The sequence below is a fragment of the Palaemon carinicauda genome, chromosome 21 (assembly GCF_036898095.1).
Source record: "Palaemon carinicauda isolate YSFRI2023 chromosome 21, ASM3689809v2, whole genome shotgun sequence".
In the NCBI taxonomy this organism is placed as follows: domain Eukaryota; kingdom Metazoa; phylum Arthropoda; class Malacostraca; order Decapoda; family Palaemonidae; genus Palaemon; species Palaemon carinicauda.
Genome location: NC_090745.1, coordinates 62,923,068 through 62,938,067, shown reverse-complemented (window position 1 = coordinate 62,938,067; position 15,000 = coordinate 62,923,068).

Below are 15,000 nucleotides of genomic sequence, written 5' to 3'. Positions count from 1 at the left end.
GACAACTCTACACCCTTAGGCCAACCCCACACTCTTATATATTTGGCCCCCAGGGCTGCATGACAGCAGTAGAAAGGCAGCCGTTCAGTGAAAGAGTCAAAGTGCCTCCAATTCCCTCAACCTCTCTCAGTACCTATATTGTATCCCCTCCAAAGTGATTCTGTACCCCTTAGTAAATCGTAAGTTGAAACGTAATAAAAGAAGTTAAAGGTGATCCTCAATTTATTGTGTTAGGTTGAGTGTTGGCGCTGTATAAAGTTTTGTAACTAGCCCTGTAATCAGGTGAAAGGTATTCGTATCGTGATTTGGTTATCTATTTTCATTAAGTATCAAACTTGAATATTGTATTCAGATTTAATTTCGAGAGAAACAAGTGATTATGTAATTTTCATAAGAATTATATCTTTTGTCTTAGTCTTAGGTTTATTCAGATCCAATATTTCAAGTCAAGTAATTATATAATTTTGAGATCGTAAAATTATTGTCCCAATCTAAGTTTTGTTCAGACTTAATTTTTCGAATGATTTATTTGTTTTAAGTAAATTCGTTTATATGTATTGTAATTTGTATAGCATATATTTACTTTAATAAAGAGTGTTATTTCAATCATCAGTGTTTATTACATACTCGCTTGTATCCTGATAAAGAATTGAAGTAAGAGGTAGTTCTAAAAGATTGTAATAATGTTTACCTACTGTTGTTTTGAGTGTACAAGAGACCTTTGGATATTCAGAGTTTTGTATATTGCTGTCTGGGAAGTATATAACTGTCTTAGATCTTGGGTATTAATATATATAGATATAAATATATATATACATATATATATATATATATATATATATGTGTGTGTATATATATATATATATATATATATATATATATTTATATATATATATATATATATATGTGTGTGTGTGTGTGTGTGTGTGTGTGGTTTGTTCCCAGACCAGACACAGGACCATTGTAAAATATATATATATATATATATATATATATATATATATATATATATATATATATATATATATATATATATATATATATATATATATACATATATATATATATATATATATATATATATATATATATATATGTATATATATATATATATATATATATATATATATATATGTATATATATATACACATATATGTATATATATAAATATATATATATATATATATATATATATATATATATATATATATATATATATATATATATATATATATATATATGTATGTATATATATATACATATGTATATATATATATATATATATATATATATATATATATATATATATATATATATATATATATACATACATATATAAATATATATATATATATATATATATATATATATATATATATATATATATATAATATATATATATATATATATATATATATATATATATATATATATATATATAACGGATTTTGAGCGAAGCGAAAAATCTATTTTTGGGTGAGATGGCCATGTCGTCCTGATGGAAGTTCCTATAGGGTAGCTTCCTAGGGTATATTACAACTACGGCGATATTCCCAGAGAATTTACCTTAAGGTACCAGAATTCTAACTCCTGGAGCGAATATCCCTCCTGAAAGGGATATCGCGACATATCAGAGGACGTATTCTTGACACGCCACATGGCAATCTGCATCCTGAACAGAGATTTCGTCTCGTAGGAGGCGATTGGCAAGAAACGAATTCGGGAAAGAAAAAGGGGGAACCGCTCCCAAGGCTCCCTATCATCCGATTCGTATGCGTGCCTGGCGCCAATCCTGGCGCCATCTGTATTCCTTGTAGCGTACACGAGGTGCTACAGATACTGTATGTAGGGAGGGGTCCTACAGCCCTTTCTTAGAAAGGCAAGGGCGGGTCCATCAGGACGACATGGCCATCTCACCCAAAAATAGATTTTTCGCTTCGCTCAAAATCCGTTTTTTGGGCTCAAGCCATGTCGTCCTGATGGAAGTATACCAGAGCATTACTGTATCTGTGGATTCTCAGAACGTGCCGTACTCCCCGGAGGTAATTTTTCCCGGTCGACTAGACCTACAGACCTAAGATGTTACCGTTATACATCTTTTCAACTAACTATAAACCATATTAGAGCTTCCTGCCCCCTACAGGGAAGAGTCCTACTAGACTCTGGAAAAGTCTCGAAGAGTACATATACCTATGTATGAATACCAGGCAGGCTAATATAGTGGTCTCGCCCTATATTAAGTAAAGCATAGTTTGTAAAGAACCACTGCGTCAATATGAAATATTGACCAGTAATCCGCACAATACTTGTATTGGACAAAGGTTTATATCCGCATAGGAAGAAACTAATAAAAACCGCCCTTGTCCCTTTATGGGACGGAGTCCTCTCATTAGGGGACTTCATAAACCAACGCAACATAGCTTGCATAAAAGAACAATTCTATTAGAATTATCCCAGATAAGGTACATAGAATAAATGCTCAATTATACCAATAAATTGACACAGGTGAAAGAGACGCAAGGTTCTCAAGAACAAGTTTATTGACAGACAATAAATAGACAGGTTAACAACAATTATATATATATATATATATATATATAAAAAGAGAATAACCCAAAACTTTAAGCATAAGTATGATAGTAAACAGAACTTGTTTATCTGAAAGAAAAAACATCCAATGCCACTTTTTTGAGATACCGAGGTATCAAGTCATAAAAGTCTGTATTACCAATCAATCACATTAGCGTTAGAAACGCTCGGCACACATGTCTGCACTTATGCTAGGTTCACCTTTGAAAAAGGAACAGTCTATGTGGGCACTCGGTGCCCTCAATTAGTTTGTAGTACAGTATGTACCTACACACTCACCCTGGACTTAATCGTCCCAATTAAGACCACTGTTCCTCGCAGAGTTAAACAGTAGGGTTAACCACACGACCCACTGCTACCACAGATCTCTTTAGTTCCTCTACTTGCTTCGCATAGTGGCGAAAGAACACTTTGGAAGACTTCCAGCCGGTGTATGAACGGAGATGTTCAAAGTCCATACAATTAAAGAAATTTAGGGATGAGGCAACTTTCCTCGGATCGTGACCTGCGGGTGTACTGTCAGGATCCGCTCTGCGAATAAAATATGTGATTTTCGCTCTGAGTTGATTCAGAGATAAATTTGAGCCTGATGTTTCTCCCCTGAATAGTTGACCACCCTTGAAGTCTGAAGTTCTACGAAGATAGACCTTTAGGCATTCTACTGGACATAGAGATGCATCTTCTTTCAGACGGCAGATTCTCCAGGGACCCCACCTGTTGGTGGGTAACTCATTCTTGGCGAGAAACGTAGGATCCGGAAACAGGTTCAGTTCCCCCCCATCCAGGAACTGAACACGACCTGCCTCTCTCGAGAGGACTATGATCTCACTAGCCCTGGCCCCGGACGCGAGTGCAAATAGGAAAACAACTTTTTGTGTCAAATCCTTTAACGCACATTCTTCATTGCTCAACAGGGAGGCGAAATGAAGAACTTTGTCTAAAGACCATGAAATGGGCTTTGGAGGTGCTGAAGGTCTGAGCCTAGCTCAGGCTTTCGGAACTTTATTAAAGATCTCGTTACCTAGGTCGATCTGGAAGGCATATAAAATAGGTCTCATCAAAGCAGACTTACACACTGAAATCGTGTTAGCTGCCAACCCTTGACCATGGAGGTGGATGAAGAAAGATAAGCAGAAGTCTGTCGAGATCTCCTGCGGATTCTTCGCCTTTACAAAGGCCACCCATTTTCTCCAAGATGACTCATATTGCCTTCTAGTCGATTTGCACCTATATTCCTCTAGGAAGGCTATGCTGGCTTTCGAAATCCCGAAACGCTTTCTCACCGCAAGGGAGAGAAAATCATGAGCTGCAGGGTCCGGGTTTTCTGTAATGAAGCGCAGACAGTCGACTTCTGGACTTGCTGGGTCAGAACTGGATGTGGTAGCGGCACAAACTTCAGCTGTAGTTCCAACGCCAAGGGGAACCACATGCTGTTTGGCCACTTGTGGGCCACTATTGCCGCTACCCCCTTGAAGGATCTCAGTTTGTTGAGGACCCTCAACAGAAGGTTGTGAGGGGGGAACAGATAAATCCTGGACCATCTGTTCCAGTCGAGGGACATCGCGTCCACTGCTTCCGCTAAGGGGTCCTCGTACGGGGACACGTACAGGGGCAACTTCTTGTTGTCTTTCGTCGCAAAGAGGTCTATCTACAGTTCTGGGACTTGATTCAGAATGAAGGAGAATGATCCTGCGTCTAAGGACCATTCCGACTCTATCGGTGTGAACCTGGATATAGCGTCCGCTGTCACGTTGCGGACTCCTTGAAGATGAACTGCCGACAGGTACCACTTCTTCTTTTCCGCCAATCGGAAAATGGCCAACATCACCTGGTTGAGAGGTGGTGACCTCGACCCTTGTCGATTCAAGCATCTCACAACCACCTCGCTGTCCATCACCAATCTTATGTGGATCGAGTGACGCGGGGAGACTTTCTTTAAGGTAAGGAGCACTGCCATAGCTTCTAGAAAGTTTATGTGAAAGGTCCTGAATAGCTTGGACCAAGTCCCCTGGACTTTTTTCCGATGAGAGTGACCTCCCCATCCCTCCATTGAGGCGTATGAGTGAATCGTCATCGACGGGGGAGGTGGCTGAAGAAGAACCGACTTCTTTAGATGTCTGGCTTGGGACCAAGGCCTGAGAAGAGTACGTAGCCGAGGCGGCACTGGTCTTCTCAGATCTCTTCGCGCGTTTGATGCATACCTCCTCCAAACTCCGGTTGCATCCTTTAGCTGTGCTCTCAGCACTGGGTCTGTCACCGAAGCAAACTGGAGAGAGCCTAGTACCCTCTCCTGTTCGCGTCTTGATATCCTTTCGGAATCTAGAAGTCTCTTGACAGAACCCGCTATCTCCTTCCTTTTCTTCGCCGGGATGGAGAAACAGTGTGACAAAAGGTCCCAGTGGATTCCCAGCCACTGGAACTTTTGAGATGGAGAAAGTCGAGACTTTTTTCTGTTGATCTTGAAGCCTAGGTACTCTAGGAACTGGATCACCTGACTGGAAGCTTGCAAGCATTCTGTCTTGGATGCTGCCCACACCAGCCAGTCGTCCAGGTAGGCTACTACCTGAATTCCCTTTAGGCGTAATTGTTTGAGAGCTGCGCTCGCCAGCTTCGTGAAAATCCTTGGGGCTATGTTTAGCCCGAATGGCATGGCTCTGAAGGCGTATAGTCTCCGTTGTAGCCTGAACCCTAGGTAGGGGGAGAGTCGACGGCTGATTGGAATGTGCCAATAGGCATCTGACAAGTCTATAGAGACTGAGTATGCCCTCTTGGGCAGTAAGGTCCTTATGTGTTGCAGTGTTAGCATTTTGAATTTGCAATTCACTATGAACTTGTTGAGTGGCGACAAGTCCAGAATGACTCTGAGCTTTTCCGAGTCTTTCTTGGGAACACAAAACAGCCTCCCTTGGAATTTGATGGACTTTACCTTTCGGATCACCTTTTTCTCCAACAGTTCTTGAACGTACTCCTCCAGAACGGGGGTGGAGTGTTGGAAAAACCGAACGCACGGGGGTGGAGTGCTCTACCAGCTCCAGCCCAGTCCATTCTTGAGTAGGCTGTGGGCCCAGGGATCGAAGGTCCAACGATCCCAAAATTTCATCAGTCTCCCTCCTACCGGTATCATTTCACTTGGACTGCCGTCCTGAGGTCTTGCCTCCCTGACCACGACCACCCCTGAATCCCCTTCCCCTTGAGGGGCGCCTAGATGAGCCTCTGGCTGCTCCTCTAGGCTTTGCTCAAAAGGAAGAAGACTGTCCTTCGAACGTTGGGGTGAATGCCGTGGACTGACCCGGCACAGCCTGGGGTACCCACTGAAAAGTGGTCGGGGTTTGTGCCACCATCTGGGGCACTGGAGGCAATGGCAATTGCAGTTGCTGTTGCTGTGTAGAGGGCTTGGCTGGCCGAGACGGTAGCCTAGTCCTCATATTCTTCCTCTTTGGTTGAGGACCCTCATCCGGGGAAGACTTTCTTTTGATAGCCAGGCCCCACTTCTGGAGAAGGTTTCTATTCTCCACGGCGGCCTTATCAAAAACTTCTTTGACCACATCGGTAGGGAAAAGGTCTTTTCCCCAAATGTTGGAGGAGATTAACTTCCTTGGCTCGTGCCTCACCGTAGCCCCGGTGAACACGAACTCCCTACAAGCTCTCCTCGCCTTGACGAAGCCATAAAGGTCCTTCGTCACTGTGGCTAGGTGAGTCTTAGCCACCACCATGAACATTTCATGGACCTTGGGGTCACTTGCCATCGTCTCAAGAGTAGTCTGAAGAGACATTGAGGCAGCCAGTCTTTCTTTTGTCTCGAACTCTCTTCGTAAAAGAAAGTCAGACAGCTTGGGGAGGTCCTCGCCGAATTGCCGTCCGGCAATATCAGCCTCCAACTTTCCCACTGAGAACGTCAGATGGACGTCCTCCCAGTCTTTGTGGTCCATAGGCAGGGCCAGCGACAAGGGTTTACACTCCTCCAGGGAGGGGCAAGGCTTGCCGGCCTCGACTGCCTTTAGGACAGCCGCAAACCCTTTCTGTAAAAAGGGGAAGGCTCTAGCAGGAGAGGACACAAAGGAAGGGAGCTACCTTCGAGTTAGAGAAGCCCCTCTCCTTCATCGAGGATGAAAGTAGAGCTTGAGCCTTAGCGTGGTCCATGACTATGACCTCCTTCGGCTCTGTCTCCTCCCTTGAAGCTGGTTCTTTTCTCAGCCGGACATAGCAGTCCGGGTATGATGCCTTGCTGGGCCAGAATTCCACCTCCTCTAGGGGAACTGAACCCAGCTTATCCGAGATGACGATCTTTCCAGTCGTCATCGGCATGTGCTCAGCATACCTCCATGGGTTAGCATCTGAGCACAAGGGAAGGTCTTTCACATTGAGCCTTTTCCGGGGCCCATGTGATTCTGCAAGGCACTGCATCCGCAGTTCCATAGCAGCCGCCTTCTCCTGATTCTCCTTCTGCATTTGTTGGATCATTCCAACAATCGAAGAGAGGGCCTGTCCCAGTTCTACTGGGAGACCGGCCGATGTTGAGGGAATAGGCTCCGGAATCTGAACCGGAGTAGCCGACACCTCGTCGACCTCTTCCTCTACTACGTCCGGGGCTTGAACTTCATCCTGACCTTCTGCCAGGAGGTCTTCTTCCAAACGCTCGTCCACGTCAGACATCCTGTCATCTAACTGGATGTCTTGCATCGCGACTGCGACTTCAACATCCACCTGGACCTGATCTTGGGGGATCTCCTCTTGAGGCTGGGGAATCACTGCATCAGCTGATGCCTTAGGGAAAAGATACGCCCTCATCTTCTCACTTGGAAGATAAGGGCCAGAGGTGTTCTTTTGGAAGCCCCTTACCCAGGTACGAAGCTTCTCCCTTGCTATATCCCTTGATTCCGCCGTCCTAGGGGAATCAAAAGCCTCAGTAATCAGGTTAGTGCACACAGTACATACCTGAGGGTCCCAATACTGGAGATCATCCTTGGAGACAGCGCATGCTGCGTGTCCCCTACAAAACTCATGTCCGCAGAGGTACTTGCTGCGGACGTTGCAGAAAACATTTCCGCACTTCGGAGGGTCCTCCTGTAAAGAGAAGAAATTTCCATGAGTATCAAGTGAACTATGTATCACTGGATATGCATAGTATAGCATAACAATTCATAAAGGAAAGACACACATATGTGTTTCCCTCACAACCCATTGTTGAAGCCTTCCAGATAATAAAATCAATTGGTTAATCTCTTCTAGAGTAACCAATGCAAGGTTTCCAGAGGAAACAGGTGAAGCTCACACCTAAGCAATGATTTTAAAATTCTGGATAATAGACAGGAAAGAACTCACTTTCCTATCTGTAGGGCAACAGCAAAGGAATGTGCAAGAAAACACAAAAGTGTTAGAACACACAGTGCTGTACCAAAACCCATACCATTGTTTTCTTCCTACTGTATATGTTATACTGAAGAATACTAGTACAGTATAGGAGGATACGTGCCGGCCGGCACACACCATAACTAGCTTTAAAGTATACTACCTAACAGCTTTAAGGCGGCAGAACTCTGGTTCAAATGCATGTGCCGGCCGGCAACAACTGCCGTCCGGCAACAGCCAATGTCGGCCGGCAATGGCTGCCGGCCGGCAACTACACAAGGTAGTACCCAGCTGCCGGCCACACTCTTGGTGACCGGCAGACAAGGGCTGACATAAGCCGGCCGGCAAAGGTACAAGACCGATGCCAGCCGGCAGCAAAAGAACCAGAGGACTACACCTGCCCGGCTATCGGCCTCATAGGCCGGCAGCCGGGTCGGGTACAGCACTAGAAGAAAAATAGAATGGATGCCGGGATAAGAGTGAACACTACCTCCAAGCCCGGCAATCCGAAAGAGTGCATATAAAGAAGGGGAGAATCTAATTCAGGCTTCCTGACCAATGCCGTGTGGCTCTACAGGCAGGCATGGATGAGGGACCAAGGGAGGTCCGGGCAGCACTCAAAATATAAGACCCTTGCCGGCCGGCAGCTCTGCCGGCCGGCAAGGGGCTGAGTCAATTCCACATCCTAACCTAACTAGGTCCAGATGTAGAACGACGTACAGTACTGTAATGGCTAGGCCATTACGGAGATAGAGGGGGAAGGGACAAGAGGGTCCTACCAACCTTGCTTTAGTGACGGATCACCCGCAGCCAAGAAACTTATCTTAGCCTAAGGGAGATCTAAGGGGGAAGGCCAGCAATACTTGCCAGCTCCCAGAGCACCAAAGCAAGGAAGGTGTTGCTACTCCCAGGGAAAGAAACTTATCCTCCCCCGAGAACAGCAACAAGGACTAGTCTGGTAGATCACAAAAGAAGGAATCATATCCACAGAAACCTTCGGTAGTGACCTAAGGAGGCTAAGCCCCCTTTGTCTGTGTCAGGCCAGCGAGGGAGACTCTACCCCAAGCCAGATAAACACAGACTCAGACTAAAAAACTCTGTTGTTCTGTCCCTCTTTGAACCAGACTTACTGGAACAGGAAGGTACAGTAACACCCCAGTATAGTTTTATCGAAAATAAATTCGGAAAAAACCACTTAGGGATAAGCCCAAGGCTTAAACAGAGGGAAAGGGATTGCATACCTTCTCCGAAGAAAAGAAAGCAACCGGGGAGTATGAGAAAGTATACTAAGGCTCCATAAGCAACTTAGCCTAGGCACCAAGAGAATCGATTACCTAAATCACCGAAACTCACTCGTATACTATCTTGGAAATATTCCACACAATCTTAAATGTATAAAACATAGCCTAAAGCTTCAATAAAATTTTTATTACACTCGGAAAAACCAAAATCATGCATGAAGTACTAGGACCAAACGACTAGGCTACATGGCCTAGCGTAGGCCAGAATGGCGAATACTTCGCCAAAATAATACTAAGCACGAAGGAAATCCTATGTAATGCTAAATAGCTAAAATTTATTAAAGCAAAACAACCGGGAATGTCGCTCTGACTAACTAAACTTATACCTAGCGAGCGAGAGCGTCCATGACGCCTCCGGTAGGCTACGGCTCTTGTAACAAAGATTAAACCTATTAATCACTCAAAAATTTACCAAGAGCCTACATTTATACATAAAAGACATTATACTCAACTTATCAGAGGCCGACGAAGACGGAGAAGCCATGAAAAGTAGAATAAATCCAAGATTTGCGAGAAACACAGGAAAAAACACCGAGTTGTTAAGCTACGCAAAAAGGAATACAGATGGCGCCAGGATTGGCGCCAGGCACGCATACGAATCGGATGATAGGGAGCCTTGGGAGCGGCTCCCCCTTTTTCTTTCCCGAATTCGTTTCTTGCCAATCGCCTCCTACGAGACGAAATCTCTGTTCAGGATGCAGATTGCCATGTGGCATGTCAAGAATACGTCCTCTGATATGTCGCGATATCCCTTTCAGGAGGGATATTCGCTCCAGGAGTTAGAATTCTGGTACCTTAAGGTAAATTCTCTGGGAATATCGCCGTAGTTGTAATATACCCTAGGAAGCTACCCTATAGGAACTTCCATCAGGACGACATGGCTTGAGCCCAAAAATATATATATATATATATATATAGATATATATATATATATATATATATATATATATATATATATATATATATATATATATATATATATATATTATATGCATATTTGTGTGTATATTCATTTTAATGAATATACATAATTAGGACAGACCTTTAAGTGTTTCCCCAGGCCTTGAGATTGAAATTAAGAAAAGGAGAAGCATGGAATGGAGATTTTGAAACGTAAAATGCCAATTTCTCTAAAAAAAAGAAAATTATTTAATTGCATGGTTCTTCCAGTATTAAGTAATGTATCAGGAACTTGGTGGCCTGTTGGTTACGTCCTTGCCTGGTGATCACCAGGTTTGAATCCCGCTCAAATTCTTTATCCCTTTGGTTGCTGCAACCTTTCCATCATTGTGAGATAAGGATGGTAGTTTTTGAAGAGTCTATAGGTCAGTCTGCTGAGTCATCAGCAGCCATTGCCTGGCTTACCTTGATCGTAGCTTGGGTGGAGAGGGGCTTGGGCAATGACCATATATGTATGGTCTGTCTCTGGGGCATTGTCCTGCTTGATAGTGTAATGTGACTGTCCCTTGCCCATGTCATTCATGAGTGGCCTTTAAACTTCAAAACCTTTAAAGCATTAGAACATAAGCTAGTTACAATTCAAAGACCTATGGAAAGAATGCTGATATTGTCAAGCCTCCAAAAATATTCAATGAAAAGGATACTTTACATTTATTTTTTTTTTATTTCCTGAAATGAATCTTAATTACCGGAAAATCATTTAAAAGCTAATTCAAATCTTTCATATCCTTTTGCTTTATTAATTCTATTAGTCCCTCGGGAGATTTAAATCAATTGCGAAGAGAGAATACATATATCAGTTTCTTTTCCTTTACTATTGGACTTGCAATAAATGCGTTGAACACTGAATAAAAGTAGAGTAATACATAAAAATGTTGTAAAATTCCCAGTAGAGTATCTTGGTCTGATGTTTTGAGGTCAGGCTGGTGAATTCTATGTTTTTCATTAAAAATGGGCCCAAGCAAGTAAATCTGGGCCCTACCAGAGAGAGTAGGCCCAACCAGGTGATTTTAGGGCCTCGTAAAGAATGGAGGCCCAGCAGGTCGGCTAGAAGATTCGATCCTTGTGAATTGCTCTCTCTATCCTCCAAAAGAGAGAGAAAACTCGACGTTCTTCATCATGTTAAGGGATAAGTGTTTTCCCTTACCCGGCTGCTAATCAGTCCTGATGTGCATCATTCGTCCGTGGGTTGCGGCAATCAGACAGCAGAAGTTATTGCAAGATCACTCGATTTTTTGGGAATGTCAGACTGTAGGTCCGTTAAGACCTGGTAAACTCGTCTCAACTAAGAAGAGGATGGCTACTTTTTTTTTCTTTTTTTTTTTTTTGTAGATTGCCAGACCTTGCGGCCAGACACGGGCTCTTGCACATACGCAGCCGGTAGGTGAAGTGTCCAGACTTTAGTCCTGGCACGGGCCCTTAGACTAGATGTCACGGCCCCAAGTCATTTAAAACTTTTATAAGTGTGCTGCTCATAGAGCAGCAAGATTTGCTTAGCCCAAGAGCTTAATGGTTTTGGCTTGGCTCTCGAGCTTTCAATCTGGAACCGAAGTGAAAGGTTTTAGTGGTAGAGAATAGTGGTATAGCAGCGAGTCCTAGTAAGTAGAAGGGACTGAGAGAGGAAAGAAGTAATTTGAGTAGGAGAGAAAAGGAGTAGTTCTAAGTATAGAAGCCTATCCCTGCTCTAGGGTTGGGAGGGGTGTTTGGAGAGGAGGATTAAAGGATTTTGGGATAAGGAAAGTGTTAGATAACCAGGGGAGTTAGGTTTTCTAAGGAAAGGGATTCATTTTGTTGGATGAGGTTCTGGGTAGGTTGCGAAGGAAGAGGTTGAGGAGAGGGTGACATTGCCGGGGCTGGCTCCAGTTGCCCAGCACCAACCCAAGCACTCGGAAGAGGTAAGGTTGCTGCTGGTCAATGAGCTCTCCGGTGAGAAGCTCCCTGGGTTATATACGGTAGCGGCTGCTTCTGCGGTGGCTGTGATGGTCTTGGTTGCAAGGTGTTATTCAAGTCGGCAATCATCAGAAGGCATTCTGGACATCATTTTTTCCAAGCGTGGCGGGACCGGGAACAGTTAAGACACCTAGGTCGAGTCTCCCAGTCTTCCTTGTGCCTGTCAATGCAGAGGTGAGTGTTGTGGCGTTGACTGCAGACCCCACAAATGTTGGGGCCTCTGCAGTCCTTGCGGTGGGAGCCATACAATTGGCAACGATAACATTGTAGGGGTTCATGAGGGTAGTCCTGGAGTAAGAAGGTTCCCCATATGCCTAGATCAAAAACTGGTGGTATTGGTCCAATGAAGGTGGCGATGATCTTGTTTGTGGGAAACTTATACCTGTTTTTGGTTCGTTCAATACTGGAGGTGTTACTGCAGGAGATAAGGTGAGGGGCATGTCCACTGGATATTAAAGCTCCAATGAGGCTACTTCCTGCAGTTAGCGGACGCTGTTCTGGTCTTTTGGGGAGAGGATGAGTTCTCCCTTGCGGTTTGGTCAGGCTGTCATCTGGATGTTGGGCTTGGCTGCCATGGCAGTATAGGAGACTGTGCGGTCCTGTGCCACAAATTTAAACTTGGGAAGAGGTGTGTTCTTGTCCTTCTGTAGTTCTGATCTAGTGGGAGTCAGGGTGTTTTGTACAGTGGCAGTAGATTCATTCAATTACTCACTGAGGCACACGGGCATGTCAAGCTTCTGCTAAATCACGTGACAGTTCCTTTGTTTCTCGGCCTTCTGGTTTGCCTCCCAATGAGTCTTTATGAGCAATACGAATGTTCTAGAACATGATTGGAAGGTTTTGGTTACAATTCATAAACACTCAGCAAAATTCTAACAACACCTACTTACTCTCGTTCACTCTCACTTCTCTCTTTGATATAATCTATTCCTTCACAACTACATCTAAAGTCATTTGTCTCTGTATTTCTTAATAATGAATAAAATTTACGAATAAATCTATAACATACACGTGCTAACTCAATTCTTGTCACAAATTTATAAAATACTCAATTATATGTTCATTATGAATACATACATACATAGGAAATAAGTTATTGTTTGACAATATAACAATTCTAAGAAACAGAAAAAGAGTTACAGGGATACAAGAGCAAACTAAATTAAGGGATAGTCTACCAAGATGTAAAAAGAAAGAAATGGACATGACCAAGAAATATAATAAGAATGATGAATAATAGATGGATAGTAATAATCACAGAATGGCCCCTAGAGCTAAGAAAGTTTGCAGGTGTGAAGTGGCACAGAAAGACCGTACTCAGACGCAAGTGAAAGAACATTCTTGAGGCTTTTGTCCTGCAGTGCACTAGTAACAGTTGATGATGATGACACACACACACACACACACACACATATATATACATATATATATATATATATATATATATATATATATATATATATATATATATATATATATATATATATATATATATATATATATATGTATATATATGTGTGTGTGTGCGTGTGTGTGTGCGTGTGTTTGTGTGTGTGCGTGTATACTATATATAACTACCTTGAGAAAGGTAGTTAGTGTAATTATTGTTTGTATTGAGAAAGACTTAATTATTTATATTGTTTGTTTATATTTCATTTTGCTAGAATACATTAATACAGTAACAAATGTCATTTTTTCTGATGGTTGAATTTATATACTGAATGTTTTTTTTTTTTTTAATCAGCTGTGGAAATGTCTTTATTTACCAGCCATATTTCTTTTTTTTTTTTTTTTGAAAATTTTGATTTTGAATGCTGGTATGAAGACTTGATTTGACTGCTATTGGAGATTGGATTACTGAAAAGACACAGCCTGTAATAAAATGTTTCCTCCCCAGGATTCATTATAATGATGACAATGATGAAGACACTGATTTGGCTTTGAAATGGAATAATGTTTTTGTGAAAACGATAAGGAAGTGAAGTGACTGCTCAGTCCAATTGACTGGAGGTACCGTTTGCCCCCCCCCCCCTTTTTTTTAATATTTTGCGATAACCGTCGGTATTTGTTTTAGTGAATGTTGCTTAATTAAGTGTTTTTTTTTCATTTTATGCACAGTTTATATATATATATATATATATATATATATATATATATATATATATATATATATATATATATATATATATATATATATATATATATATATATATATATATATGCCTTGATGCTATAGATTATGGTGATTTTGTTAATGTTTTAGTGCTAAGTTTTGTGATTGGTTTTGAGAGGATTTATTTGAATGTGGTTGGTGTTTTGTATTATGTAATTTAGTTGCAAGGAAAATAGGTATTAAGGTTATTTCTAGTTTTACTGTTCCATCAGTCCTAGACTCTGGTATGTGTTGCAATGATATTTGTCAAAAAGAGTGATTTAAGGATTTGGGGTTTGCTTTGTTGGCGTCAAGCCTCAGTGTAGCATTATATAATCTTTGTGATTATTTTGAATATTACTAAGATTAAACTTATAGGAAAGTGATTTTTCACGTCGTTTGTGTCTTCCTTTTTATGATTCAATTAACTAATAGTTTTTTTCTATATGTACAGTATGTGTAGAGTATTCTTGCATATGTTTTGTGTAATGTTCAGCATCTTTTATGACAATAAAATCTTCTCCAATTATGATTAAATTCACTGTTAGGCCATACACTGCTGCTTTGCCTCGTCTTATTCCTTTTAATGGTCTCTTTACTTTTACTGTTACGTTTGGTACGGGGTCAAGTCTTTCATTATCTTTTGTTGACAATATTTCCATTTTATTACTTTAAAGCAAATATCTCTTGGTGCCCTC